The sequence below is a fragment of the Hemitrygon akajei genome, chromosome 5, assembly GCF_048418815.1.
Source record: "Hemitrygon akajei chromosome 5, sHemAka1.3, whole genome shotgun sequence".
Lineage (NCBI taxonomy): Eukaryota > Metazoa > Chordata > Chondrichthyes > Myliobatiformes > Dasyatidae > Hemitrygon > Hemitrygon akajei.
In genome coordinates, this window is record NC_133128.1 from 172292645 (window position 1) to 172308057 (window position 15413).

Consider the following 15413-nt stretch of genomic DNA (forward strand, 5'->3'; position numbering starts at 1 on the left):
GCTGTACAGTCTCTCAGCATCCAACCAGGTATGTTATCAGGCCCCGCAGCTGTACATGGGTTGACCCTGGGTAGGGTCTTCCTCACTTCAGCTGCAGCCAGAAGGAGTGCCTGCTCCTCAGGGGAAGGGGGCCTTCCTCACCAGCACACTGTTCCATGAATCAAACCACGCATAAAAGACATTCAGCCTGTTAGGAAGGGAGGCATCACTGTCGTGGAAGTGCAGGGTGGACTTGTAGTCCGTTATGGTCAGAATGCCCCGCCACTTGCGCCACGTGTCTCTGGTGTCTCAGAAATGACTGTATAGTCTCTGTGAATAATCCTGTTTTCCCTCCCTGGTGGCGCAGGAAACCACAGCTCTTGCTGACATAAGAGTTGTCTTATTCCCCAAACTGAAGGCTGTGTTCCGATCTCTCAGCAGTGCCTGGAACTCTACCGTCAATCACGGCTTCTGATTTGCCTATGCAAAGATTTGTTCAATAACAGTCATATCCTCAAAGCACTTCTCCATATAGCCAGTCACAGCTCCTGCAATTTCATTGACGATAACGAGATGCTTGTAGGTAACTGCTCATGCTGAACGTGCTCCAGTCTGTATTTTCAAAACAGTCCTGGAATGTGAGGTGGCTCTTTCTAGCCAAGTCTTTATCTCCCTTGGAACTGGTTTGACTTGTTTAATCTGTGGTCTGTATGCAGGAATTAGCATAGTAGATAAGTGGACAGAGTGTACAAGGTGCGGGCCAGCCGCAACCTGATATGCAGCAGGGATGTTGGTATAAACTAGCTCTAATGTGTTCTCAGCTCTGGTAGCAAAGTTGACATGCTCATATAATTTAGACAGGACTGTTTTTAAGTTAGCATGGTTGAAGTCACCAGCAGCAATAAAGAAACCATTGGGGTGTGTGACTTGGAGGTGACTTGTAGAGCTAATGTATGCTTCCCCAACATTAGCATGGTTGGGAAGTTGGGGTGGGGGGGGGGGGGAGGATGTATACAGCCACAATCACAATGGTAGTGGTAAATATAAAGGGTGGAGAGAAGCTAATCTGCAGAAGGAACAGAGATGTAACGTAAAGAATTTTACTCCATATGTACATGAAGGATATAAGTAATAAAGTCAATTTAATTCAATTCAACTTGGAGAATGAGCAAAGAAGTGGCAGATGGAATATACCGTAGTGAGGTGTATGGTTATGCACTTTGGCAGAAGGAATAAAGACTTATGCCATAGTCACACTTTCGAGGTGGCTCTGGAAGTCCAGCCCCAATAGTACAGGCGCGCACAGTTGAGGCATGACCAGTAGCGCAAAGTTCTGATATTCTGTGCCCTGCACCACCAATGTCGCTACACAACCCACCCGGATGTCTGTGGAATGCGACCCAGAAGCCATGGTGACTCTCTGGCTTACCGGCCATGTCACGAGTCCGCAGCGTTGCACCGTGTCCGGGTCAATAAAACTCTCAGTGCTGCCCGTGTCAAACAGGCAACCAGTCCTGTGCCCCTCCACCAGGATGTCCATCATTGACCTTGCAAGCTAGTGTGGGGCGCTTTGGTTGAGGGTTACGGAGGCCAGAGTTGAACTGCCGTCTTGGTGCCCGGTAAGCACCGGTGGATCGGGGGCGGGGCGAGCTGGCGCCAACAAAGATGGCCACCCCCATCCAGGCAGGCAAGATGGCGGCCCCCATGCCTCACACGAGGTGGGCAGGCAAGATGGCAGCGACCAAGATGGCGGCCCCCATGCCTCACACACAGCGCTGCCCAACTCCACTCGTGGTTCAGACTTACAGACCTTGGCGAAATGGCCCTTCTTCCCGCAGCTGGAGCAGGTCGCTTCTCGGGCTGCGCGGACTTGCGACTGGCAGCAGCTGTGGTCGGGTTCGGGGAGTTCGTGGACTCACGACTGGCAGCGGCGTTGGTGAATTCGCTCGCGGGTGGCGGGGCCTGAGATGTCCACGGGACCGGCGGGGGATCGCGCGGCTGGACAGCGTCAGCGTTGTGCAGAGCAGCCTCCAGTGTGTTGGCCGCCTTGATCGTCAAGCGTAAGGTAAGATTGGCATTTTCCAGCAGCCGCTGGCGCACGTACACTGACCTGATCCCTGTAACGAAGGCGTCTCGTACTAGCAGCTCCGCATGTTGTTCCGCCATCAGAGCTTTGCAGTCGCAAGTTCGCACGAGTGTCTGTAGGGCTCGGAGAAACACAGCGTTCGTCTCGTCGGGTCGCTGCCACCGCGTCACTAAGCGATGTCTTGCGTAGACGGTGTTCACCGGCCGCAGGTACTGTCTTTTCAGGGCGTCTAGTGCCTCTTGGTAGGTCAGCAGGTCCCTGATAAGTGAGTAAACTTTCGGGGTGACCCTCGAGAGGAGAATTCTGTGCATAATAGCGGGCTCAGTCGCACGAACCTCCTCCAAGTATGATTGGAAGCATGCAAGCCAGAGTTCAAAGGCAAGAGCTGCTTCTGGAGTTTGGGGGTCCAAATCTAATTTTTCTGGATGTAAAATACTTTCCATGTTTTAAAACTTCCAGTCAATAAAATTGATGCACCATCAATAACTCTCTGAGACGTGAGGCGAGATATCGGCTTTTATTGACTGGAAGAAAGAACAAGCAGCAATTGACCACCATACTACATCCTGGAGACTGAGGGCAGGGCTCAGGCCTCAATCGCCTTTATACCGGGGTCTGTGGGAGGAGCCACAGGAGTAGTCAGCAGGGGGGGCATGTTTTCTAAATGGGGAGTGAATTCAGAAACTGTAAGTGCAAAGTGACTTGGGAGTCACCATAGAGGATTCACTAAAGATTAATTTGCAAATGGAGTCGGTAGTGAGGAAGGCAAATGCAATGTTAGCATTCATTTTGAGAAGACTAGAATACAAGGCTTCATAAGGCATTGGTCAGACCACGCCTAGAGTATTGTGAGTAGTTTTAAGACCATAAAACCATAAGATATAGGAGGAGAATTAGACCATTTTGTAACGACTGATCCAATTTTCCTCTCAGCTCTAATCTCCTGCCTTTTCTCCCTTCATGGCCTGACCAATCAAGAATCTCAACCTCTGCCTTAAATGAACATAAAGACTTGGCCTATACAGCTGCCTGTGGCAAAGAATTCCACAGATTCAGCACTCTCTGGCTAAAGAAATTCCTCCTCATCTCCATACTAAAAAGACATCCCTCTATTCTGAGGTTGTGTCCTCTGGTTTTAGATTCTCCCACCATAGGAAACATCCTCTCCACATCCACTTTATCAAGGCCTTTCACCACTCGATAGGTTTCAATGAGGTCACCCCTCAGTCTTCTGAATTCTAGTGAATACAGGCCCAGAGCCATCAAATGCTCTTCATATGACAAGCCATTCAATCCTGGAATCATTTTCGTGAACCGCCTTTGAACACTTTCCAGTTTCAACACATCCTTTCTAAGCTAAGAGGCCCAAACCTGCTCACAATACTCCAAGTGAGGCCTCGCTAGAGCTTTATAAAGTTTCAATATTACATACTTACTCTTATATTCTAGTCCTCTAGAAATGAATGCTAACATTCATTTGCCTTTCTCACCACAGACTGAACCTGCAAATTAACTTTTAGGGAATCTTGCACAAGGACTCCCAAGTCCCTTTGCACCTAGTTTTTTTGTATTTTTTCTCCATTTAGAAAATAGTCAACCCTTTCATTTTTTCTACCAAAGTGCATGACCGTACACTTCCTGACACTGTATTCCGTCTGCCATTTCTTTGTCCATTCTTCTAATCTGTCTAAGGCCTTCTGAAGTCTCTCTACTTTTTCAAAACTACCTGCGCCACCAACTATTTTGTTATCATCTGCAAACTTTGCAACAAAGCCATCAATTCCATCATCAAAAACATTGATAAATAATGTAAAAAGAAGCAGTCCCAACACAGACCCCTGTGGAGCACCACTAGTCACGAGCAGCCAGTCAGAAAAGACTCCCTTTATTCCTATTCTTTGCCTCCTGTCAATCAGCCACTGCCTTATCCATGCTAGAATATTTCCTGTATTACCATGGGCTCGTAGCTTGGTTAGCAGCCTCATGTGTGGCACTTTGTCAAAGGCCTTCTGAAAATCCCAGTACCCAACATCAACCAATTCTCCTTTGCCTATGCTGCTTGTTATTTCTTCAACGAATTCCAACAGATTTGTCAGGCAAGATTTTCCCTTGAGGAAACCATGCTGACTATGGCTTATTTTACCATGTGCCTCCAAGTACCTTGAGACCACATCCTTAATAATCGACTCCAGCAAATTCCCAACCACTGGGGTCAGAATAACTGCCCTACAATTGGCACAGAGGGTTGTGGAGGCCAAGCCGTTGGGAATATTTAAAGCAGAGGTTGATAGGTTCTTGATTAGTAAAGGCATCAAAGGTTACAGGAAGAAGGTAGGAGAATGGTGCTGAGAGTGAATACAAATCAGCCATGGGTGAATGGCGCAGCAGGCTCGCTGAATGACTTAATTTTGCTCCTACGTCTTATGATCTTATCACTGCTTCTGCACCTATTTGTTTATCTGTGAATGGAATTAAAAACCCTTTTCAAGATTACATAAAGGATACAAAAATTTTTGATTCACCAGCTTTTAAGTGAAGATGTTTCTCTTTTCAGTCCTAGATCATTTGCTCTGTAATCTGTAACCATGGTCTTTCAAACTAGACAACCAGCCAAGGGAAACATCCTTGCCACGTCCAGTATGTCAAGTGCTGTCAGAACTTTGTAAGTTTCAAGTAGATCTTCTCTCATTCTTCTAAATTCTAGTGGACTTGAATATAGTTAATGCTTTTCTTGATATTGCAATCCCACTGTCCTAAGAATCAATCCAGTGAAATTTTGCTGAACTCCCTCCATAACATGTATAAAATATCTTAGATGAAGATACCAAAATTGTACAGAGTATCCATGTGTGATCACACAGAGGCCTAGTATGACTGTAGAAAGACATCCTTGCTCCTTTACTCAACTGTCAACATATCATTTGCTTTCTTATCTGTTGCTTCATTAGCCCGTTTTCAGTGGCTAGCTTACAGGAGTATCCAAGATTCTTCACGCATCAACATATCACACTTTAGCACCAGCCATGGTAACATTTTTCCTTTTATCTCAGTGCCCTTCCTTGCCCAACTAGGAGACATTGCAAATAAATGCAACTTCAGCTCCAAAAGGATAATACAATTATGGCTTTGCTGTTATGGTATCTTTTACAGCCAGAGACCAAAGTTCCAAATGGGCCCACAGCAAGTTCTGGATTTCAGCAAAAAAGCCCTAACTGAATTTCCTTGTTAAGACTTAGGCAACAGAAGTGTTCCTTCATTAAGCAGTCCAAAGGAACATCCTTTGTGGGATCTTGAATCATTTTAGCATTACTAAGAAAATGCACAGTAATGGCTCCAGTTCTGGGTGCAGCTGAGATTCAGAGACTTTGAGAAAAACCGTAAGTCCTTCATAACCTCAAAATCAGAATCTGTTAATATCACTGGCATATGTTGTGAAATTTGTTGTTTTGCAGCAGCAGTATATTATATAACAATAAAAACTATCAATTACAATAAGCATATATAAGAAAGAAAATTTGTAGTTGTAGAATACAGCTTCTGGTGCTACTTGGACACATCTTCAGTGATGAACCCGGGGATGTAGGACATTTTGGGTCTTTAATCATCAGACACCTCTGCCTGGGTGACGCAACTGGGGGTGATCAGCCCCCGACTTGTGTTCAAGTGGCGCACTAATCCACGGATCCCCCCCTCCGGATCCACAGCCACCGTGAGGCCTATTCAGCAGCCTCCAGAATGTTCTTGGTGGCTCTTCTGCACTGCAGTCCTTTACCTCCAAGGAGTTTAAGAATCCGCTGTAATGAATGGACAGCAAAGCCCCAGCACCCAGCTTCGACTGGCTCACAGCGAGCTCTCCAGCCATTGCTCCAGCATTCTGCAACGAGATCTGTGTATTTAGCCCTCTTGCGCGCCTACATCCTCATCCAACTGGAGCCACTCCTTGTTAGCGGCAGGCCACTTCACCTGACGCTGTTCGAGACTTCCTGCTTAGTGGGGGGGACTTGTGTTGCTTGGAGCTTCCGGGCACTGTGGGGTGACTCCGGGCCTGGCTCCCCCTCTGTCTGACCAGGTTCTGTAGTCAGCACCAGCACAAAAAGAGAGGAAAAAATATACTGAGGTTGTACTCAAGGGTTCATTGTTCATTCAGAAATCTGATGTGTCTTCTGCACCTCCTTCTTGATAGTCACAATATAACCTTCCACTCTACCCACTGTAGATTCATACAACTTGGAGCGACTATCAAAAGCACTGGTGAAATTATTTATTTGTTGAGAGATTGTGTGGAAATGGCCCTTCCAGCCCTTTGGGCTTTTCCGCCCAGCAAGCCACCAGGCTAATTCCTAGCCTGATAGGACGATTTACAATGACCAATTAACCTACTAACCAGTACGTCTTTAGACTGTGGGAGGAAACCCATGCGTACACGTGACGGAATTTACAAACTTGTTCACAGAGGATGCCAGAACTGAACTCCGAACTCCGACGTCCCAACCTGTAATAGTGTCACATTAACTGCTAAGCTACCATGATGCCTTACCATCATACCAACAGCTAGAAGAAATCAATCCACAAATAACTTATAAATAGTCATGATCTCTTTAAATAGAGACATTCTGGACGGTGTGTTTAGCTGTGGAATGTAATGTGGGGGTTACGTGGACTACTGAAGTCTAAAGTAGAAGTGTCGACATTAAATCAGCATGCTGGCATGATGCCTGTCTTGTATGCTTCGCATGGAGGTTCACTGCACTCAGGCACAATTCCCTAATAGATATGACATCCCAAATATTTTCCCTACATAGATTGCTGACACAGTTTTGCAAGTCAAATGGCACTCCTGAGAATGGATATTAACAATCCTAAACTCTCATTATTCATACTTCTGATGGTGAAGTATTCAGGAAAGACAGGGATAAAATAAAGTGGGAGATTGGTGACAATAGTCAAAGAAATTTTGTCACCACTGGAAGGGAATGATTTATTTTATTATAAGGTACAGAGTGGATAGGCCCTTCTGCCCCTTTGAGTTGCACTGCCCAGCAACCCTCGACAATCCTGATTAAACCCTAACCTAATCAAGTGACAATTTACAATGACAAACTAACCTACCTGGTACCCTCTGCGTTGAGGAACCAGAGAAAACCCTCGCATTCCACAGGGACTCCTTACAGAGGATGCTGAGATTGAACTCGGCACTCTGGTGCCCTGAGCTGTAAAACGTTGCGCTGACTGCTACGCTACCATGAAGCCCTGTGATGTAACTGAATGATCAAAGACAGAATATATTCAATCGGAGCAAAAGAACTATGTTCGAATTACAATACTACAGGGTGTACAGAAAAGGAAAAAACCTACTTTGGCAACCAAATTACATAAATATGGAAGTGATAATGTTAGTCACTAATTATTCTAAATACCAGTAAACAGAAAAGACACAAAATGAATTGCTGGAATATATAAAATACAACTTTCATGATCTGTGTGTTTTCAGCACACAAGGAGAATATCATGCTGTTTCTGCTTTAAAGGAAGTGAGCGAGCAAAGAATGTTTTCATTGGCAAGGACTTGAAAAAAAATTATTCATTATTCCATTAAGTGGAGATGACTAATTTCAACAAGCTGAAAGGGAACTGGTCCACGTGTACAGGCATGAAAAATATGGTGAAGCACTAATCAAAGAAGAATAAATAGCTTAACTGCTGAGTGTCCCATTCTCAGCAGAGGCAAAAGGAAGGCCATTCAGAGATAGAACTCAATGAAAAAAGATATAGAAATGTCAGAGGGTCACTGGAAGTGTAAACAAATAGAGTAGGGAAACAAACTGGACTCACAGTGCAGAGAAGATTCAAAGGAAAAAGAAAAGAACTGATCAACTCTGCTGTACCACTAGCAAGGAATGAAGTAGTTCTATGGGCTAAGATCAGACACTGTATGAAGATTATCAGCGAAGGTAAACTAAAAAACAAACTGAAAACTACTGTTAATAGAGAAACAGAAGAACATTCAGAAGAAAATTTGGGCCAATAACGAACCACGAAATATATAAGGAAAAAGTGAGGTTAAAGCTCTAAATAAATACTTTGCATCTGGAGTTAGTAAGGAAGATGATGTCGGAAATGTAGCAGCAAAAGAGTTGTAACATTATGACACCAAAATTAAGATGAAAAAAATCACTCAGCTGATGGAAAAATTACAAGGTGGATACTGCAGGCCTTCAAATATTTCTAAGATGTGTAATTACAGGTCAACCGGTGTAATACAGATTCATTTCTGTAGTGGTTAGTGATGTGTAAAGGACTTCCAATACTGGCTTGATAGAGTAAACTTGCCAGTCAAACTAAAAGGCGTGTGTAATATTGTCCAATGAATGAAAACCAGAAAATAGTTGTTTTTCAAGTTGAACTATACTGTTCTATTAGAATCATCATTCATGTGAATATAAATGACAGAAAACTAATAAATATCAGAAACAATTAGAACAAACTTCTGAAATGGCTGAGTAAATTCAGTACAGGAAAAGTATTTGGCATGTTCTGTTAAAAGAATGTGTTGGAAAAGGTAAATTAGAAAAATGTATCAACGATCAGTGAGCTTGTTAAAAGCACTTACATTTTATAGTCACTATGCATGAGATTATGAGAATAATTTTCACATGTAAGATTATTGGAATGTGTATTTGTTCATAAATGTGCGGAAGGAGCAACAGTAAGCTTCCAAATGGTTAATTAGATGAACTAGCAAATCTAATCCCTAACTGGTCCTTCCCTTTGTCTACAACAGGGGAACTACAGGCTATTACCCTTCAAATAGTAGAAGGAAAAAGTAAAAACTGATTATTAAGGAAGTAATTACATTGAACTTAGAAAAGTTAAAATAGGATTGTGTAGTTTTGTAAAGTGTTTTTTTTTCAAATTTTAACCAGAATTGATCACAGAAGACCAATAGATCTGGTGTCTTTGGATATTTGAAGACAATCTACAAAGGTATTGTACAAGACATTACAAAACAAAATTAGAGCATATGGTTTGCTGTCAGCGTATTGGCATGGGCAGCGGTAGTGGGCTGAGGAAATTAATAGACAGTTAGAATAAATTGGATATCTTTGCATGGGAGGCTGTGATCAACGGGTGGCCAATCTGTATCAATGATTTAGATTAGGAAGTCAAGTGTAATACATTCACCTTTTCTGATGATTAAAAAAATAGGCTGGTAAAGTGTGGTGTAGGAATGAAGAAAGGGTACAGGAAAATACAGGCAGGCAAAGTGAATGGATTAGGAATTTTTTTAAATGGAATTTATCGTGGAACAATTTTACTTACAAGATATTGGTAAGGTCACATTTGGAGTACTACCTACAGTTCTGGTCACCCTGTCATAGTAAGCACGGGTGGGGTGCAAAAAAAAGATTTATGATGATCTTAGCGGGACAAGAAAGATTGGGTTATAAGGAGAGTGTGAATTGGCTAGAACATTTTCCCTCTGGAGCATAAGGAAGCTGATTGATGACCTTATAGAGGTTTATAGATTCATGAGGTACAGTACATAGATAAGACAAAAGTCAATCATTTTACCCAGGGTAGAGGAGTTCAAAGCTGGAGGGCATAGGTTTAAAGTGGGAAGGTAAAGATTTTTAAAGGGAGCCAATGTAGGGTTTTGACCTGAAATGTCATTTCCTTTCCTTGAACAGATACTGCTCGACCTACAGAGATCCTTAGGCAGATTGTTTGTAGCTCCAAGAATTAAAGTAGACAGGGGGAACTTATTGACACATAGGGTGATGAATATTTGGAACAAGCTGGTGGAGGAAATGGTGGAGCCAGGTACAATGACAACATATAAAAAGCAATTGGACAGTTACATGGAAAAGAAAGGTAGAGAGATATGGTCAAATGCAGGCAAAAGGTGTGAGTTCAGTTAGGCAAATTTTTCAACACAAGGAGTGAAGCCAAAGGGCCTGTTTCCACACTGTATAGCACTGTGATATTATGATTCTAGGAGGTCATTTAGTCTAGTAAAGAACAAACAAAGAACCACAGTGCTTTTTAAGTGGTGAGAAACTGAAAAGTGTTGGTTTTAAGAGGAACTTAATTCCTTGTACACATATCATCAGTTAATTTAATGGTACTCGAGCAATTAGGGAAGTAGTTTGCACGTTGGTCATTATTGCAAGAGAATTTGAGTAAAGAGAAAGGAAATGCTACTTAAGTTATTTTAAGTCTGTTGGAACTGCAGCTCTGCTTCCTCTACCCAGGAGAGATTTAGAAAGCGTGAAAGAGTGCAACTAAGGAAAAGAGCAACTGAGGTTCACCCAATTGATACCTAGGGTAGGGCTTGTCCTTTAAGCAGAATTTAAGCAGTCTGGGTTGACATCATCAAGTAATCAGAAGAATGAGAGGTGATCACATAGAGGCAGGGGAAACTGTTACCGGGCTTGACAGTTAGATCCAGTGACGATCTTACCCCTGACTAATGTGTCTTTAACCAGGGAACACAGTCACAAAATGAGAAGCTGATCATTCAAGTGTAAGATGAGAAGAGATTTCCTCACCCAGAGGGTAATGAATCTTTGGAATTCTCTAGCCCGGAGACCTGTGGGGTCTCAGTTGCTAAATACATTCAAGATAGAGAGTGATAGATTTTTGGATAATAATGGAATCAAGTGGTACGGTTGGTGCAGGAAAGTGGCATTGAGATTAAAGATCAGCCATGATCAAGTTGTATGGCAGGCAAGGCATAAGAGGCATACTGGTCCATTTCTACTTTAAGTAATGGAGGGGGGAAAATTGGGAGAAGGTGGTGAAATGGATAGTTCTTCAGAGCACCAGAGCATATCTGAACAGTTCAATTGCCTCTTATGCTGCAAGATGGATTGAATGCGAGTTAATTTAATACCCCTAACCAGTGGCAAATGCACCAACTTTGTATTACTAGTATGAATATGAAGAATGTTATATTCACAAGAAATCTTGTAATATTCATGATGATACCATCCCCAACCCCAGTTACGTACTGTAACAATATTGTAATAATAGCCCCTTAAAAGGTAAAATATATCATATTGAGTTTGTAATCAATATTGCTAGCAAGCCTACTCCTGAATATTTTTTTGCCATAATTGGTCCTGACTTTATTTAAAACCAGAATAAATAGAGAAACTAATCAAATGTTTATGTTAAAAACTTGGTTATTACACAACATAACCAAAATATCAAATTTCATTTATCAATTTTTCTTGTTTATTTATTAAAATGCAGTGGTTATTTGCATTGTCTGCATTCCTGTTTGCAAAGGTAAACAATATCATTGTAACTGAATTGTATCTCTAGTGCAAATAACTCAAGTATTCCTTCTGGGGAACCACATACATTTTTATATTTTATAGTATCAGTTGAATAATGAAAATGTGGCTAGAATCCTCCTCAAAATACAGTTACAGAGTCATAGATATTTAGAGCACTACATCAGAGAAACAGGTCCTTCAGCCCATCGAGTACATGCCAAACTATTATTCTGTCTTGTCCCTGTACCCCTCCCATCCATATACTTATCCAAACTTCCCTTAAACATTGAAATTGAACCTGCACCCACCACTTCTGAAGGCAGTTCTTTCACCCTCTCACTACCCTCTGAGTGAATACCCCCTCATGATCCCCTTTAACATTTCACCTTTTACCCTTAACCTTTAACCTCAAGTAGTAGTCTCACATAATCTCAGTGGAAATAGCCTGCATGTATTCACCCTATCTATACCCTCATAATTTTGTATACCTCTGTCAAATCCCCCTTCATTCTCCTACACTCCAGGGAATAAAGTCCTAACCTATTCAACCTTTCCCTATAGTCCAAGTTCACAAGTCCTGTCAGCATCCTTGCAAATTTTCTCTGTACTCTTTCTATCATATTGATATCTTTCCTGAAGGTAGGTGACCAGAACTACACACAATAGTCACAAATTAGGACACAAGGAACTATGGATCTGATTTCCCAGATTCCTCTGTTCTACTGCACTCCTTAGTGCCCTACTGTTTACTGTGCATGTCCTACCTTGGTTTGTCCTCCCAAAGTGCAACACCTCACATTTGTCAGCATTAAGTTCCATCTGTCAGATTTCAGCACATTTTTGTAATCTTGGTGTCATCTGCAAATTTGATGATCCAGTTTACCACATTACCATACAGATAATTAATATAGTTGATGAATGTAACACCCTGGGAAAGGTTTCACTGCTAACGTAATGGTCTTTCTGTAGAAGCAGTGTTTGGGTTATGGTTAGAGATAACGGGTGCTTTGGAATGTGAGCCGTCCAATGAAGGGAGTGTGTTTTCGTGTTGTGTGCCTGACACCAAGTTGAACTGGGTCTTTTGTTCGGCAGGAGACGAAGGGAGAAGATGCCAGAAAGAAAAGATCGTAGGACTTGACCTGGAGTGAGGCCACGATTCTATGAAGGCCGGGGAGATTGAAGAAGGATTGGCGAAGGGGAAACCAGAAACTCCAACTTGTGCACATTAAACTGTTCCATTAAAATCAGCCCTTTTCTTTATTTTGCTTTTTCTTTACTAACTCTTTGGTCAAATTAAGAATTATAAAGCTAAATCGTTTAATTGTATGCGGTGTACTGTCTGATATTTTGTGGTATTTATTTGTAACAGGGTAATCACGCAGCATCCACACAAACGGGGGGTTTCAGGCAGGGCTTGCACCTCGATCTCACACGTTTGGCGGGGCTAGAGATTGTCTTCCTTAGACTCACACAGCCCACAGAACCAGAACCTGATCCCTGCGGCACATCACTAGTCACAGGCCTCCAGTCAGAGAGGCAATCATCTACTACCACGCCTTGCCTCACCTGCAAAGCCAACGTCAAATCCAATTCACTACCTCATCCTAAATGCCAAGTGTCTGAAACTTCTTGATCAACCTCCCATGCGGGATCTTGTCAAAGGCCTTGCTAAAGACCATGTCGGTAATATCCATTACCTTTCCTTCATCAACTTTCCCGGTAAACTCCTCAAAAAATTCTTTTAAAGTAGTTAGAATACCTTTCAATAATTTATCCACCGCTAATGTCAGGCCCACTGGTCTATAATTTCCCATCCAACAGAACAATATTAACTATCCTCCAGTTTTCCAGCACCTCACCCACAGCTAAGGATAAGTACCTCTGCTAGGGCCTCAGCACTAGCTATTACTAAGTCCAAGGGAACACCTTTTCAGGCCCTGGGGATTTATCCACCCTAATTTGCCTCATGACAGCAAGCACTTCCTCCTCTGCAATCCATACACAGCCCACAATCTCACTGCTATTATGCTTCACTTCTATAGATTCTGCGTCCATATTCCAAGTAAGTACAGATACAAAGAAAAATCCATTTAAGATCTCCCCATTTCTTTTGGCTCCATGCATAGATGAATACACTGATCTTCAAGAGCACTGATTTTGTGCCTTGCTATCCTTCTGCTCTTAATAAATCTGTGGAAGACCTTGTGATTCTCCTCTTTGTCTGCCAGAACAACCTCCTGCCTTTTTCACCCCTACTATTTTGTCTCTTAAGCATTCTCTTGCATGTCTTACATTCCTCAAGAACCTCATTCGTTCCTTGCTGCCTATACCTGCTGCTCACCTCCTATTTAACCAGGGCTCAATACTCCTTGAAAACCAACATTCCCTAAACCTGTTAGCCTTGCCTTTTATTCTAAGGGCAACATGGAAATTCTGTACTCTCAAGATTTCATTTTGAAGCCTTTCCACTTATAAAGCATACTGTCCTGTCAGAGCACTGCCGTGACAATTTCCCTTCCCCCTTTAATCCTTCCCACTCTGTCATTACTAAAACAATAGAACCCCAGAACACCGAGCTGCCAGTCCTGCCCCTCTTGCAACCAAGTCTCACCAATGGCTACAATGTCATAATTCCAGGTGCTGATTCACGCTCTGAGCTCATATGCTTTAGCTACATACCCCTTGCATTGAGATGGACGAAATTCAGAACATTATTCCCAGCATGCTCAACCTTTCAATTCCTGTCTTTGCTAGGCTTAACAACCACTCGACTATCTGCCGTGGTACTCCGGTTCCCATCCTCCTGCAACTCTAATTTGACCCCCTCCCCTCCAAACCCCCACTCCTGGAGGAGAACTAGTGAGCATTCTTGCAAGTATATTAGTCTCCCTCCAGTTCAGGTGTAAATTGTCCCATCTGTACAGGTCCCACCTTCCCTGGAAGAGAGCCCAATAATCAAAAAATTCCTCCTGCACCATCTGTTTAGCCACACATTAAACTGTATTATCTCCCTATTTCTGGCCTCAATATCATCTAGCATGGGTAGCAATCCTGTGATCACAGCCCTAGAGGTCTTGTCCTTTAATATAGCACCAACTCCCTGAACTCACTTTGAAGGACCTCGTCACCCCTCCTACCCATGATCATGACTTCTTGCTGCTCACCCTCCCACTTAAAAATGCTACAGATTATATCCAAGCTGTCCCTCAACCTGACACCTGGGTGGCACATACCATCTGGGATTCCTGTTCTCATTTACAGGACCTCCTGTCTGTTCCCCTGACCAATGAATCTCCTACCACTTCAGCTCAGCTTTTCTCCCCCCTTCCCTTCTAAGCATAGAGCCAGACTTAGTGCCAGAGACCTAGGTCATGCCTCCCTTACAGTATCCAAAGTGGTCTACATGTTATTAAGGGGAATAACCACAGGGGTACCCTGAGCTGGCAGTCTGTCTCCTTCCCCAGCTCCCCACCCACGACGGTCACCCAGTTACCTGTGTCCTGCAACTTAGGTGTAACTACCTCCGTGTACTTCCTGCCAATCTCTCAGCCTCCCAAATGATCTGGAGTTCAGCCAGTTCCAGCTCCAGTTCCTTAACAAGAAGCTGCTTGTAAGAAGCTGCAGCTAAATGCATTTCTTGTAGGTGTAGTTGTCAGAAACACTGGAGGTCTCTGCCACCCCATATCCCGTAAGAGGAGTATTCTCCTATCCTGCCTGACTGTCCTAAATCTGCAATAAGAAATTAGGAAAAAAAAAGAAAAATAATTATGGGGTCACCTCCTCCTGTGCCTGTCTAAGTAATTGCTGTATAAATGTTAGTGAGAATGATGTTTATATGCTGTATGTAGTTCCTAAATTCTTGAATTGTCTTATAATTTACTTGTCCTGTTTCAGTCCTCTTGTGTTGAAAGCTTAATTTCTCTCCAGCACACAATGATCGTGCAGGCAGTCCTGTTGCCGCTGTTAAAGCTTTAGTCAGGCCATACTTGGAGTACTGTGTGCAGTTCGAATCACCCCATTATAAGACGTGGAGCCTGAGAAAAGGGTGCACAAGAGGTGTACCTGGA